The sequence below is a fragment of the Anas platyrhynchos genome, chromosome 4 (assembly GCF_047663525.1).
Source record: "Anas platyrhynchos isolate ZD024472 breed Pekin duck chromosome 4, IASCAAS_PekinDuck_T2T, whole genome shotgun sequence".
Lineage (NCBI taxonomy): Eukaryota > Metazoa > Chordata > Aves > Anseriformes > Anatidae > Anas > Anas platyrhynchos.
Window position 1 is genome coordinate 28,799,037 of NC_092590.1, and position 16,997 is coordinate 28,816,033.

The 16,997-nt window shown below is 35.1% G+C and overlaps 1 long non-coding RNA gene across 7 annotated transcripts in view; it reads right to left on the reverse strand.

Moving 5' to 3' along the window:
- The window catches only part of LOC106019500 (uncharacterized), a 76,602-nt gene extending 64,454 nt beyond the window's left edge, over positions 1–12,148 (reverse strand). For 6 of the 7 annotated variants that reach the window (XR_011809025.1, XR_002405603.4, XR_011809024.1 and 3 more), the window contains exon 1: positions 11,811–12,148. This is a non-coding gene — a long non-coding RNA (uncharacterized lncRNA). Of the gene's footprint in view, positions 1–1,572; positions 1,771–11,810 lie in introns of those variants that run through there. The other variant, XR_011809022.1, reaches the window with a different exon arrangement.
- Positions 12,149–16,997: the final 4,849 nt, after the last annotated feature.

The following is a 16,997-nucleotide window of genomic DNA, read 5'->3' on the forward strand; positions in this document are numbered from 1 at the left end:
AGGCACCGCGCAAGTGCAGACAAGAGGAATTTATGGAAATGACTTCTTGTAGCTAATTTTAATACTAAGCAGGGAGAGGTTATGCATATGCATAGGCGTATTGGGAAACTTCACGCATATGTAACTCTTTACTGCATATAACCATGGCAAGTTGCTGCATTAGGTGCACGCAACTTTGGTGGGACTACCCTCCATGCTTCCCAGCGCTGAATAAACATACCTACTTTACAGTCTTACTGATTGTGGAGTCAACTTTCCACGAGTCAGCAAGGTATTTCTAGAAAGGCACAAATTTCCAAGTTTTCCCAAATAGACTGTTCTTTTTTTTTCCCAAATAGACACAGGTAAGGGGATATCTTGTAAGTCCTATTAGAAAAGAAAGGCAGCCTTTGAGTCTGGGGAAACATACAAACAGCAGATGACAGTACTATGAGCAATGCAAAGAAAAGGTTCTGGAGTTTTACTAGGCTACATGGTAATTTACTGTGCAAAACAAAAGCAGTATGTATTAAGTACAGAATGACACACAGCAAAATTTAAAAAATTATCATAAACTTACCTTGGATTTCTTGACCATTCTATAAAAAATATTTACTAAAGTTCAGAGCATGATTAAAGAAAAATTTCCACTTCTCTGGAAAGTTCTAAGGGATATATTTGTCATGATAGGAAAACAAAACAAAACAAAACAAAACAAAAAAATACATTAGGTTATGAAAGACTCTTCCAAAAGCATAACAGCATCAGAATATGATTTCTTAAAAGCTGGACTAATATAATCATCAAAGTACTGGATTCCTAGTTGTTGCTGCTTCCTGGAATCTAAGGCTATATGCATACCTGCTAGACATTTCCTTGAAGTTTGGCTCTTCTATCAGTCTGTCATACAACTGACATACTATTTCACCTTTAAATTAAACCAGCTTTCTTTGTTGATACAAAAACCTTTTAGCTTTCTTTCAACATATCTTTACAAACAAGAACAGTGAAATTAATAAATTTCCTACCTAGTTAGCTGTAAGTAGCTACCATATAATGACAGCTCTCTTCTTGAACACACAAATTCTTATTGACAATTGATACTTATCAACTGTTACTTTGATAACTATAGAAATTCGGTGCTTTCAGGCAGGCAGCTAGAATATAGCAGGGGGTGTTCTCATAAAAAATCATGTGCTAGTCATGCCTTTGGAAGTCTGTCCAAACGATCTGTTTTGAAAATATAATTTTTCTGTGCTTAGAAAAGACAATTTTACTGTAACTAATAAATTTCATTTGCACTAAGAATGCTTCAGACTGAGGCCATCAGGTATTCTCCTGGCAGAATGCGAGAGCCATGTAAGATCTAAAGCAGCTGAATGAAATCTTAAATCGTATTCTTTTCTTAGCTATTGAATTCTTAATGTGCTAATGAAAAAGAAATTCAAAATAGACTTTTCATAGATAGTCATTACATATGCACATCTAATTAGTGAACTCTTGATTTCTGCCCTATGATCCTGATATACAGACACAGTGAATAGCAACATCTGCAACAAAAGTTAGCAGGAGCTTTGCTTTAAACTACTATACCATTGGCTTAATTGTAATGCTAAATAGTGTGGCAGTCAGGTCCCGCGTAGCTCCTTTTGTCAAGCAAAGTGAGTGGTATTTTGACCTCAATCTCCATGTGTGCCAGTTTACTACCCTTGTAACATCGCCTCCTCATCTTGCAAGGCAGTCTGAAAACGTATTCCACAGGAAATCATCAGAAGACTTCGGTTGATACAACGTAACCGGAAGTACACAAATGAAAAAAGAAATCCATAATCCAAATGCAATATAATATATTCAGGAAAAGCAAAAACATGCCATGGGCCTTGTGATATTGTTATAAACGAGGTCTCAACTCAATCTGAATTTTGTAATATTTATAAAACAAATATTTCTAAAAGGTATAAAAGGCGCTGGGTGTGCGGGGAGTCTACACTCCACCAACACGCACACACAAACATCAAACATTCTAAATATACAGAACATTGCTTTACATACTAAACCCGAATATGCCTATACATATGTACAATCAGGAAAGGTAACAAACATTCCTTTCAGTTCCATGACTTAACAGTCTCCATTTTCCATTCCTTTTGAACAATATGTCTCGCTTTAAGTTGTCAAGCAACTCGGTCTTCAGGCCTTATGTATCCCATTCTTCCCAGATCAAAGAAAAGCATATCCATCTCCTTTTCAAGGCCAGTGGGTCAAAAGGCACGTTCAGGTCAACAGGGGGCGTAACAGCAAAAGCCTTCGATGGCTGTAGCAGCAGAGAGGCCCATGGCGTAGCAGTTGGATCAGTAAAGGAGCCCGCAGCTCCCTCACTATCTGGTAAGCCACACGTCTGTGACTGACTCCACATGGCTCTTCAAGGCTTCAGAGACTGCTCGCCAGGTGCCGAGCAATCCCACTGCAACCCCGCCATTTTTAGTTGGAGAGTCCCACACCTTGACCTCAGTTTGGTCCCATATTTCAGGCTCATAAACTGTCCAATTGTTAATAAGGAGAATGAGCTGTAAGGTTACCAGGACAGTCTTTGTTCCTAAGGACGTATACGCGCAACTGCTTATTAGTGAGAGGCAGTTGTGTGGGAAAAATGGGAAATCTGTTTGTTAACTAATATTGTTTATTGTTTAAGCTGGAAATCAAATACACAGCACATTAAATGTCACTTAAAATGTTTTTAATTCCTGCAATAACAAAAGTGAATTAAATATATTTTTTTCTTTCATAGTAATTCTGCTCATCTTTTAAATCTCAGCTCAGAAAAGGTTTAGTGCATATCTGTCACAATAAACATCTTTGCTTATCTTCAAAAGCCAAGTTCTTTTAATTTTATTTCTCCTGTTGCTTTTACCTTCTCTTGCTGCTACACTTAAATGCATAACTGCCATCATGATACCCAACAACCTCTTCTTCAAGGAGCTGGGAAATAACGACTTTTAATGAAAGTTATTTTACAACTCAGCATTACTGTGCTAACAGTGAAAGTACCTGATATTCGTCAGCTGACAACTTTTGGGTCTGCATGAATCTGAGTAGGATTATTTTTCTTACTAACTGCTTTGAGCTTCATGCTTCAAAAATCCCCGGATTCAACATGAAGTTTGATTAAAGCCAACAATTGTTTCTCATTCTTGTCAACAAATGTATGTTATTAATTATTTTCCAATGCTTTTGACAGAGCAGGTGAATTTAAACTTAAATCAGCAAGGAAATCTTGTATTTTTTGAAGTAGATACAATATAGCTTTTCACAAGAAAGAAACTGTCCAGTCAAGGCAGGTGATTGCATTTCTGGCATGTGTGCAAACAACAAACTCTGCTTATACGGTGAATTTACTTTAAAAATGGAGATGAAAAAGGAAAATACATAATTGACAAAGTCACAGGTCAAAACTAAATCAGGTCATTAGTTCGTAAACCCAACGGAGAGACTAATTAGAAATTAATCATCTATTAATTATTAGCATTTCTGATATACACTCATTGGGACACTTAATTTGTACTAAGGCTACTTATCATTTCTCCATCTTTACAGCTAAATTTAAAAATTAATTTTTAAAATTTAATTTACAACTTAAAATACGTATCTATTTGAGTCTTATGTTGGCTTTGCTATCGACATATTGTATTCAAATTTTTAGCTGTTAATGTGAATATTTATATGGCTGTGTTCTTAGTCACAATCTTCTGGCAAATTTTTATTGGCTGTACTTGTTTGATACAATCACGGAATCATAAAGGTTGGAAGAAACCTCCAAGATCATCCAGTCTAACCATCCCCCTTACCACCAATATCACCCACTACACCACATCCCTACGTACCACAGCCAAGCTTTCCTAGAACACCCCCAGGGATGGTGACTCTACCTCCCTAGGCAACCTGTTCCAATGCCTAACAGAGAAATTTCTCCTAATTTCCAACCTGAATTTTCAAGTATGCTTCGTATGAATAAGTTTGATTTTATGTGTCTGTAATGGCTATTGCATTGGCTAATAATAATACTTCTCATTTTTGCACCAGACAAAGTTTTATTCTTTTTCTTCTATGGTAAATATTCCCAAGCATACTTGTTTCACTTCTGTTTAGCTTTTCATAAGCACCTCTCTGACATAAAATCTAACTTCAAATCTAGCATATTGTCAAATTTCAACACAATACATATTAATATAAATACAAAATATGCACAACAGCTTTTGTATAATCAGCTAATATGTGTCTGTTCTTAGCCCATGAATTTACATTCTCCAGGATCCAAATACATCAGTAGAAGGAAGAACTCACAAATTATTCTACAAGAAAAAGTAAATAATACCTGTAAGATATGGATTTAGAGAAAAATTACTTGGATAACTGAAGGCGGAAATCTACCCCTATATTCATGGTACGTACCTAAATAAATGCCCAATTTTCAGCACCCAAAATTGGTCTGTGGGGAAAATATGCTTGTGGTACTTAATATCTATAACAGATTTGTGAAATAAACTGAACATATGAAAATATTAGATTTTAGATGAAATTATATAAAACTAATATTTTTATTAAATGAAAATATTACTTGTTTTTCCCCCAAAGTATCAAGAAATGTCCTTCAATCTCCTCAAAACAAACAAACAAACAAACAAAAGTAAAAAAGAAAAAAAAAAAAAAAAAAAACGTGTTTATGAATAGATTAGACAAGCACTTGCCACTACAGCAGGTAGGCGTAAAAGACCTTTCAGGGTCTCCAATCAACTAATCCCTGAGTTTCTGATTTTACATATGACTTATACTGAAATTTTAGTCAATTTTTTTCTTCTTCTTCAGGACAGTTTTTTTATTGTAAAGAAGTAATCACCTCAAAGACAGTGCTTGAACAGAAAGCTTCCAATAGGTTGTGTAGCACTCTACACAAGCCTATTAAATGGCTGAGTTATATCAGTGAGTGGTGAGGCTGAAAAGGAGAAAAAAAAAAAAAAAGAAAGGATAGTTTCCTTTAACCTTAGATGAGATGTTATGAAAAAATAATCAGGCTGGAACCTATTTGAACTTCTCTGTCTAAATCAATACAGGAGTAGTCTGTCTTTGCTGTGATAAGACCAGATGATTCTGACTTTCTATTGGGCACAAGGCAGAAGTCACAGGTTGAAGTGTAATCAAAAATTATCTTCTAGCTTTTTTTTTTTTCCCCTCCTAGAGATGAAGCATCAATCGATGGTCTCAGAGCCTCAGATTATCTATCAGACAGAGAAAAGCTGTCTCAAGCAGCAAGGACCTCTAATCAAATATTGACAGATGAGATGTTCTAGGTGATAAAAATAGATTTAAAATCCAAAGTGACATTTTTTGATGAGAATCATAGCCTAACTGTTAAAGTCATAATATAAGATAAATGATACAGTCTAAGCCTTCCAATCAATTTATTACCTTTCCTAAATATAATGAATATAAGTTTCCTATTTAAGCCAAGGTCAAACCCACACAAATTAACCTAAATAGCTTCATATTTTCCTCTAGATTGATAAAAAGACATCTGCTCATGACGTAAACCAATTCTAGTTGACTTGAAAAAGTTACAGTTTTGAAATATATGTACAGGAAATAGTAAATACTGGTAGAAATTGCCATATGCTACACCATTTTACTAGCATACCAGTAGTTTACTAGCAACCATAGAAACAGTATAGCAGTTACGAACTCTTAAATTTAAAGAGATTCCTATGAGAATACTGATCAACTTCAAATCTCAGTCAAAACTTCACTTAAATTAATGTGTTAAATTGCAGCGTCCAAAGGCATATGTTAACTAGCAAAAAAACAACAACTAAAAACAAACAAACAAAAACCCTCCACCACCTAACCACTAAAAATGTCAATAGAAATGAAAAAAACCTTCTATTCAGAATTAAGTAGCTTTAACATAAAAACACCTTGAAATGAAGAGTAATTCATGAGTTATACCGTAAGTCTGTTAACAGACTATAGACAGAGTAAAAAATGGAGAAGCATGTCTTCAAACATACCTTCCTTCTCCTGTTACCTGTATAACTTCTGTGTTGAATCAAAATGGTTTAAATTAATCTAATCTAATCTAACATAATACAATAATTGCATTTTGGGGTGCATAGTCACTAGCTAATACAGGTGCATAGTTCTGACCTACTGGTCAAAAGGGGTGGTTCTCCCATTATATGTAGCATTGGTGCAGCCTCACCTTACAGATTTTGTACAGTTCTGGGTTCCCCAACTTAAAATGATGTTAAGGTCTTTGAACGTATCCAGGGGAGGGACATAAGCTGGCAAAATGCCTGGAAAGCATGAAGACAGTCTGAGGACACTTGAGTTGTCTGGTTTGGAGAAAAGGAGACTGAGATGTGACCTCGTTGCTCCCTACAACTTCCTGAGGAAGGAATGCAGGGAGGGAGCTGGTGAACTGAGAACCAATGACAGGATGCAGGGGAATGGCACAAAGCTGTGCCAGGAAAGGTTCAGACTGGACCGCGTCCAGCCTGAAAAAAAATTTCTGTTCCGTGAAGGTGGTCAAACACTGGAACAGATTTCCTGGAGAGGTGGTTGATGCCCCATTCTCGTCTATGTTAAGAAATGTTTGGATAATGCCCTCAATAACATGCTTTAACTTTTGGTTTGACAGAATAAGCTTGACCTTTTCAAGACTGTGTTTTGGTACAAACATTGTGCAAGCAATTAACACATTTGCATTTCCATGCAATTATTATATAGTTAAATTAGTAGATAGTTAAAATCAAATATATGTACTTAATATATATGCATAAAATATAACTTGAAAATGAGGTCACAACTATACGAAGTAATTTAAATGAAAAGTTATTTCATTTTTAAAGTACAGTCAAAAAAAAAGAACAATGACAACCATGAGAGCTAAACTGAAAATAATAATTATCCTCTTACAGGACACTACGAAAGTATCAGCATTGAATATCCATTAGAATTTGCCTTTCTGGACTCCTTACAACCTCCAAAGAAAACCTTATCAAGAATAAGAAAGCTTTCTAACACCAACACAGAAGATGATTCTCTATATTTTGACTATCATTCTTCACAAAGAAATTCCTTTTAAAAGAAGTCTTAAAATAATTCTGTCAAGGCATGACTTGCAATTTAGTGCATATCCAAAATCTAACTAAGCAATTTGGCCTGTGATGTCTCCCTGGCAATACTCATCAAGATTTTATCTGCTATGCCTGTTTACAGACTTTCTTGTATCAAGGCCCTCATGCTCCTTAGAAGCAAAAAATGCCAATGAATGCAATCTCACAGCATCCATTTTGCTGAAAAAAAAAATGACATCAAGTTTACAGATAGAGAATTTCATGAGTTCATTAAAGTCAAATCAAGGTCATATAAGGAAGTCAGCTGTTGAACTGCCACTGAATTCAAGATTAATTTCAAGCTACAATAAAGTTCACGTTAAATTGAGAGGAGACAAATTTTGCTTCAGTCTCTCAACACTTCGAGTATTGTTTGCCAACTAGCTTCATAAAATATATTCAGTGCTCAAATTAAGAAATGAGCCGGTTACTGTAGAGAACGTAAGAGAAAAAACTAGCAACATGAGGGTTAAACTAAACCACTCTGAATCTAATCAGAGCAATTCCACAGTGTGGTTGCTCTGACAACAGCATCCATTGCACAGAGACTTATTTCATGACATTTCATCTACTTCACACCCAGGCTTATTATGTGATTTTTCCACTATGTAAACTGGTTTATGTTTTTAACATTTCTGAGCCCATTAAGCTATGCCTTTTCTCAAACTTTTTCATTCAACATAGAAAAGCACTGATTTTCACACTTCAGTTATGCGTACAGTACATCATGTGGGTATGCAAAGGTATTTCTGTAAATCTCTTTTGTTCCTAGCTAGCATACAACCAGTAAGGAAATATACTGTGGAAAAACTAAGTTAGTGTGGAAGTAATTTATTTTTTTTTTAATTTTACTTAAAATAAGCACTGTAAGCCTGCACTAGGATGAACTTTAGACAAGTGAAAATTTATTTCCTAATTTATGTATTCCAATAAAGATTCTGCTAAGCATCTATAGGTTATCTCCTCTTCAAACTCTTTTCCAGAAGTTTGGTTGTATGCAAAAACTTAATATCAACGACGATGATAATTTCCATATTCCTTCAAGCTTTTTTTATTTGGACCAATTATCTCCAAAGTTTTTGTTAATCAGTTGGTATCTGTTCTGGCTCTGTCTACAAAGCAATGAATTGTCAAAAACCAACTGATTACCATTACCTGATCTTAGTGCTATTATCCCATGATTCCAATTTTGATAGTTATCAGTTAACACGCTACATTTACAGTTTAAAATACATTATTCATAAAACAAGGCATCAACTAAGCAGGAACATGATTTATCTTCATCTGAAGATATAAATATTTTTTTTCCATATTCAAATTCTAAAGACATTTCCATCACCTACTTCATATCCTATGCAAAATTAGTTTTTATTAGGAGACACTAGCAATCATTTTTCTCCATTATTTTGCATTTCTTCCCAAACTACACGTTACCTGTTTATTAGCAGTACACATTTACTGAGGCTTTCATCTTCAGGTAAATTTCAACTATGAATTCCTCTGTATTGTAGGAATAGTCCGTACACTGAGCAAAACTCAGATTTTATTTATAGAAATTTCATTAAGTTTTTAAATGATAAACAGTTCTAAACGCTACTTAGCAATAAACCCACACTGGCTGGTTTATTTAGTCCCCCAGCAGTGTTCTTTTCATTATCTTCCAGCCTCACCTTTTTACAGGACCATGTGGATCAATAAGCTTCAATGTTACATAATGCTGATCTGCAAGGTACACTTTGGGTGCTCACTGCACAGTTACTACAGGTGACTGACTAAATTTGACATCTGCACTAAGACTGGGTGACTATCCATGGCTTATTGACATTGTCCAAATCCTCAACAGTAGGTTTCAGCTGCAAGGCAGCACTTGGACAACTGCCTGTATTCCCATTAAATTAAGTGAGCAAACTGAAGCCCAGCTCTTTTGTGTGGATAACTTGGTTAGGATGAGTTATAACTCAAGTAAAGAGTCCACGTAATTGTACAGCAAAAACATGCCACTGAATATCAGTATCAGTTTGAAAGCTAACGCTGATTTTTTCTTACTGCAGCTACCAGAACAGAAGCTGTTTTTACTCAGATACCTACATATAGTAGATTTTTCTGTCTTCTGAAAACCAACTATAACAAAAAAAACCTGTTCTTAAATTTGTGTCTTAACTTTCAATCAAGGATATGATCAGTTTATGGGTTTATTTAAATTGACATAGAAAAACAGTGGAAAAGACTGCAAGGACATTTACTTAACTAAAAGTAAGGCTTACTTTATGAACCAGACTGCAATTCAGTTTAAGCCAATTCAGAAAAACTCGAATTTGTGTTATTTCCTATATGTAGAAAAGGCTCTGGATGCCTTTTCCATCTCTATGCTTGTGAAAAGCTCTTTACTCTGAGAATGACACATTACCTGAAACAGCTCTTGGTCATAACGGCTCAAGAACTTTTAAGTAGAACACTCCATTAACCATTACAAAAAGCTTTGTAAGGGAAGAAATAACGATGCCATATGACTGGTGACCAGGCCCCTCAAGAAGGCTTGAAAATAATAATCTATTTATTCTCATTGGACAACAGAAGTACTTAGGATATATTTTTTGCTTCACCTTAGTAATCATTTGTAGGCAACAGGAAACATCTGAATGGTCACACAGGCGTGTTTTAAACTTTCACAGGTTAATACAGCACTTGTTTTACATTTTTTCCTGGTGTAAGCAAAGCTATATAATAGTGCTACACCTCCATTAACAACTTAGTAACAACAGAAATTCTTCATCTGTACACTACCAACCAAATTATTTTTCTGTGACTTGCTTAGGATTTTTTAAGAATTATGTCAAGATGACAGCAGTCAAAAGTAAGTCTAACACAGGCAATAACAAAATGAAACTTTCCCAAAGCTTTCTAACATTTGGAAATGCCATTCTTACAAACAAAACGTGCCAAAACACCAGGGTATCCAGAGCTCTGATTGACTTACAATGATTTGTTGTAAGCAGTAAGTCTGCATCCCCAACAGTCACTGGGGCAAGGCTATGCTTGAGGCCTGTGCACACACATATTGGATTTAGTGGAGCAGCAGCTCATGCTGCTGCAAACAGATTGGGGTGCTTAACTTGTTTTTCTCTACAGAATTTTTGGATTTCATTTGTTTCTGGCAATAATGGAATGCAATAAAAGAGAAGAAGGTGAATGAAGAGAAACGGAGCTATGTAAAGCAGGAAAATCTGGAGCTAGGTCAACAAAAATATCATCCTCTGATGATACAGATAGTTTATTTTTATATTTTACAGCTACTTACCTCTTCACCTGCTCTCAAAAATGCTTTGTTTGATGTCAGTAAGATTAAAGATAGCTGTGGACATGTCTGCAAAATACACTGGGCAGTATATGCCAGTGTCTCCCCTAGAATCTCTTTCTTCCTGAAACCACTGTAGTACTTAAACTGTACTAACAACATGAACTTATTTGTGATAGTTATTGTGCATAGTTATACAGCTCCAGCATATTTTTAGGGCAACTAATATGTTCTCACTAGTTTTTGGTGAAAAGAAAAACAAACAAACAAACAAATACTAGTAAATGTAAAACCATAGTGTACACGAGAATGGATATTACTAGCACTGCATCCAATTGCTGCAGAACATGCAAACAGTCCTGAGTTACTGTTGTGGAGCATTCATTAGGATCAGAAAGAGGGAAGCAAAGATGGGTTTTTCAGCAGCTGAAGAGAGGCTGAAGGGCAGCTGCAGAGATGGGAACATGTGTGATCCTTCATGCAGAGACTGGGGGTTCTGCAGCTGCTTAATTCCCTATGGAACTTTCCTTTTCTCATGAATATTCCTTTATTCACAGTATCTCCTCCAAAGGGGTTGGCAATGACACATCACAGGATCCTGTCTAGTACTCTTCAGGGTCTAACTTGCTATTGCTTTTCAAGTCAACTAAAGCTCTGAAATGATTGCTTATTGCTAGGAAACATTTTGATTGCTCTCCTGTCTTCTTTAGGCTATTCAAATGAAGGCAGCAGCTGCATTTTGCCATTCACAGTCATTTATGCCTTTAGGCTCATGTTTCCTGTCAAAAGCTCGAACTAGTGATTGTATATGATTTTTGTTCTTTAATCGTACATCACTGTGATGTTTTCATAGCATTTTCCATCCAGTAATGACTTTATTGATCCATTCTTCAGTCCTTCATCTTTCCATGCATCTTAGTACATTGTAAAAAACTTCAACTGATCAGCTTATACCTTAAGCTGCACATAAATATATATTATAGGGCTACACAATAATTACTCAATATCAACAGGCTTAGTATGCAAGGGCCCAAGACAGAGCCAGTTATACTTAATATAGGAAATAATCACAGCTAAAAAAGGAACTAAAGGAACTAAGCTAAAAAAGGCTGCTGCTTTCTGTTTGGTCTGTTTCTCATCACAGAATCAAAATGTAAAGTAAAGATAAAAGAAAAAACAAAAACAAAAACATATGACCACAATAGCAAAGAGGAAAAAAATGGAAAATAAAATCATTGTCTTAATAAGAAAAATCTGTGGTTATTCTAGACTTAACATTTATTTTTCTCAAAACATTGACAATTAAGGACTTAGCTTTTCTGTTCTAGACATTCTCATGAAGATAAACTGCAATATCCAAATATACTTACTTAACTCCGATACACTGTCTTCATTTTCTCCAATGGTTTTCCAAAGAATCAAAATATTTCTGTTGAAATGAAAGCTGCTTCTTCTGTCACATCAATGCTTTCAGTTTCTATCACATTCCACTGTTGCACAGCCCACAACGCTGGATTTCTAATATTGCTAATATCACTTCCATAGCAACACACTAAGATATCATAAACTTGGCATTATGGTTTTATTCCTAGACTAGGTCTAAGGAGGAGCTGATTTCAAAAGCAACTCTTATTAAAAGATGGATACACATAATATCCAAGAGTAATTACTAGTGTGTTACAGATAATGGCTTTCGGAGTACCGTAAATCAGTCTCACAAAAAAAAAAAAAAAAAGAAAAAAAAAAAAAGGTTGTACCTCTTCAAAGATAACCAAAAACAAAGAACTTTTTTTTGTTAATGGTGTTCAAAATACGCTTCTCCCCAGCCATCCTTAAACTGAGTAGCATATATCAGAGGTGTTCATTTTCTAAGAAGAATAGCATTTCTTGTCTTATTCACACACTGAATTCAGTCCAATACTCATTGGAATCAATGCAGTGTAAAATGATGGCAAAATTTGAGGTGTAAATATTAAGACTCTACAAACAACTGAATAAATGAATGAGAAGGAATTCAACTTCCAAAACTTGCAAGATACCTTAATTTTATCAATAAATCTTTTTGCTTTTAAGCTCAAAACATAATGTATTAAGTAGAACACATATCATTTTGGTCAGCATTTTGGCATATTTTATGATATATAATGACTTGAGGCAAATGTACTCCACTTGTTACTTCCTGGCTGGAATCCTAAATAGTATTGTAAAAGGGGAATAATGCAAGCGACCATATACAGACTTTGCAAATGGCTGAATATCTCAGAAATAAATGTTATTTTAAGAGCAACTTAATCTACAGTGTGCTGTATGCTTTTCATTGACAGCTGTTTGTAGAGGAAAATACAGAGGAAAATACTTGTATTCTATTGGTTTCAAAACAAGCTTTTACTGGGGTTAGTCAGGAAAAGGGAATGTCCAGATCTGGTTATGAATTAATGTATAGAAAAGGAAGACAACTGTCAATATGTAAGGCATTCAAGAAGGTTCCTCCATCTTCTCTAGATTAAAAGGGAAGGTTTTTCAGGGATGAATTCAAAGTCAAAAAGCAGGGAAAAAAAAAAAAAAAAACGAATGAGCAGCTGCACAGAATACTTCAGGTTCTGTACTAGTACCTTTTTTTTTTTTTTTTTTAAAATATATTCACTGTTGGCGGGGAAAATGAAGAACGAAGTTTCATGATACAAGGTTAATTCAGGATAGTGAGGATAGGAGCCAACTGTGAATAATTTCAGTGGGAAGAAAAAAAAAAAAAGACTGAATAATTGTACCATAAAATGGCAGATTAAATTAGATGTAGGAAGATAGATATAGAGTGATGCATATAGAAAAAAGAATCTGAATTTCACAGAAAAAACAATGGACTCTATGCTTTCTCAGGAGTGGTGTCTTAGGGTTTTCATTACATCAGCTCAAAGCTCTGTAACAATGAAAAAATGAACCAAATGCAAGGAACAATAAGGAACAGAGCAAATAGAAAACATTGTTATGCTGTCATGGAAATGCATGATGCACAGGTGTCTTGACTATTGCATGCACTGATTACAACTCAGAAACGATATAGAAGAATTGGGAAAAGCACAGAGAAAAGCAACGGATGTGACTTAAGAGTGGAATTCTTCAGTCTGGGAAAGACAGTTATGGTGAAAATAAGATGTGTGTCGATATATTATAAAAAACAAATAAGAGACAAACAAGAATCCAGTCTTTTCCAAGTATGGATTATCAAAGTAAACAAATTCATACAGGAAAATAAAAAACTTTTTTCTTTGCTTTTGGCACACTTCTCATCTCTGCCTGAGGTGGAATGCTTGGCTAGAGAGTCTCACTTGGGCTGACCTCCTATAGCCACTCTGGTTGTTACAATCTGTTTTTCCCTCCAGCATACATCACTTGTCTTCTGTCAAAGAGGATGGACTGGAACTGTTTTGAATATTTCTGAGAGAACAGAGATCTCCTGACCTGGCCATACAACCTTACCTGCACAGGCTAGATAGGTCATTCTCATGCCTCAGCATACCATGAACTAGATCATCATCTGCTACTCGTAATTAAGTGTTTTAAGATATACGTAATCAGGATGCTCACCTGTTTACCCACTTTCTTTTCAATTATGTATTGTTACTTCTGGAATTTAAATAATTCTATGATTGTTTAACCAGACACACTGAGCAATTTGCGTGAAAGAGGCCAGTTCACGCAAAAGCAGAAAGCACTCTGTGGAAAGACCGAATGTCTTTCACAGACTACAACCCTCAATGGTCAAAACCACAATTAAATCTCATACTATGAGCTTTTAGAACATGCCTGACTGTCAGTAGCTCATGTGGCTGGCATTTCTAAAGGGATCTAATATATTTCAAGTGTCACTGGAGTTGTCTGGAGTCTTCCATGAAACTTCTAAATACAGTTTCTTCATACTTGCCCTGAACCCAGGTTTTTGAGAGAAGTCTGCCCCTCTACAGTGTGCTTAGTGGTATTTATGCCAAGCTCATGTGTTCAGGAAGTGAACAGGCCAGTGGCCAGCAGCCTGCACTACTTCTATGCCAAGCAACGCCAAACAAATATTGAACTGGAGAAATGACTGCATGTTGATGTGTTTCAGTCAGTTTCACAGCTCTTTTCCTGCTTAAGATGTCAAATACTGGCTCTATTTTGGATCTCTTCCTTAAAGATATTTTGAGCAGTTTTGTGGACAAAAAAGTTTTGCTATTGCAGATAAAAATATGGTTTGGGTATATTGATGTGAGAAATTTTGAGAACAAAGTGATTTGCTCTAGAGATTATTTATTTATTTATTTGGCATGACATGTACCTTAAAATGTACAAAAACAGGTCTCTCCTTCCTGAATTTTGCCAAATTCTATTAGCTGTTGTCTCTTGCTCTCTGCTTAAAATTAGCTATTACAGTTAGCTATTAACAGGCACAATCCCACACAATTATTTTATATTATCACTAAAAACATTCTTTTCTGACCAGAGGAAAAAAAAAGTCTTTTAATATAATCCATAAAGTAAGCAATAAACAGATTTTTTTTGAACTTCCTTAAACTCATCTGTATTCTCCAAGAGACATTTATCCAGCATAACATGACAGGTTTTTTTTTCCCTTAATCTTTACTTTTTTGAATCTACAATAAGCAAATGACAAAAATCCCTGTTTCCTGTACAACTTGCATTATTTCATCCAAAATGACACCCCTTTGCTTAAGAGTTGAAAAGTCCACTTTTAACTACCTTGGTATTTGTTACTGAAATCAGGATACTGTTGTAAAAGCTGATGGATTTGAAGCTTTCTTGCTTTTTCCTGAAGAGGTTATTTTCCCTTCAGAGACCTCAACATCTATTTCCTCTTAGTAACAAATATCATTCCTCATAGATGCAAGCAGTCAAGTAGGAGAGTTTTTAACTTGTTATGGGCCTGAAATTGGTGTTAGTGCACTCTTGCTCATAAAAATCAACCCTGCAAACTTCAGAAGCCCACAAGGTCTGTAGGCAGTGCAACTTTCCCTTATAGATCTCAAAAGCAGACTGAAGGAACTGCACACTATGTATCTTGTCCAGGATCAGTACTACGATCAGGAGAAACATTGGCACTCTAAAAATCTGTGGTCCATAAATGCTGATGGAAGAAGTTCAAAAAATGCATGGAGAAGAACTGAAGACTGAATGAGTCTTTTTTTTTTTTTTTTGCTCTTTTTTCCCCCTGAAAAAATTAATGCATGAATTTGTCCTGACATATAGAATACCTACACAATTCCATCTTTTTGGTAAGCTGCATGGTTCAGAACATTCACCTTAACCACCTTTTGTCTATTTACATAATTTTATTGTAATATTACTCCTAATAATTTATTACTGATAAATCACTGCTTGTGATTTATCAGAAAATCACTGTCTCATCACGAGACACATAGGAGTTTTTAATGATACTGTACAAGAAAAACATTAGACTGTGAGATACTTGTAGTAACAGAAGACATTGAAAAGCAATGAGAAGACAGGTGAGTAACTAGGAAAAAAAAAAATCCCACAAAATGAAGAATACCCTGGCAGAAGCTTATTTAAAAACCAGAAGCAGAAGTTTTAAAAATAGACCCAAACCAGATGAATGAACTAAATATTTCAACTCCTGCAATTTGTATTTGTTTCAAATATTTTGACATAGTTTTCAGTTCAGAACGATTTTTCTCTTTTCTTATGATAATGGAAATTGTAATGAAATACTTTATCTAACATAGTAAGAAGGTTCATCTTGTCTGTCTGGCTTTTGATAAATAGCACAAGAACAGACTGGAAAAAATTGAAATAACTAGCAGATAAATTCTGTTATAGCTGGAACCCTTTATGAATCTTGGAACTAGAAGCTCTTATTAATACAGTTGTCAAAAGATCAGGTCATTGAAAAACTTTCTCCAGTTTTCTTTTGCCCAGAACAGCCATTTTTCAATATCTCATAAGATTTTTTTGGCATGGTAACATAGCCCATAAACCCAAATTCCAAGCCCCAGATCGAATGACATTTTCTAAGTCAAGTACAGACTCCGCTACTGAGGAGAAACTTCTTAAGATAAACCTAAACTTAAAAGTTACTTTATTCCTCATATTGGGCTATAAAAGACACCTCTTGCCATGTAGAAAATAATTGTCTTTCAGATGTGTCTATCACCGTCATTCATTAAAATATTTCTGCATATTGCTGACATAGTAATCCTTAGTAAGGATTACTTAGTGATCCTTACTAAGGATCCTTAGTGATATGTTTTAACAATAGCATCTCTCACATTCTTGTGTGTGATGTGCATACCTTAAATTGTCTGCAGTCTTGTTTTTTTTCCTGAGGTTTCAATTTTTACAAATATATTTTCTCTACGAAGCACATTTTATGTTCTGCTTAATTAGTACAAAATCTACAACAATGGGAATGTAACTAAGCCTGTTTGGCTTTTTAGTTCCAAAAATGCACAGCTTGTTCAATTTTCATTAAAAAAAATAATATATATATATATATATGTATATATCTTATTTTGTCCACATAAACTAAGCCCAAGTTACACAGG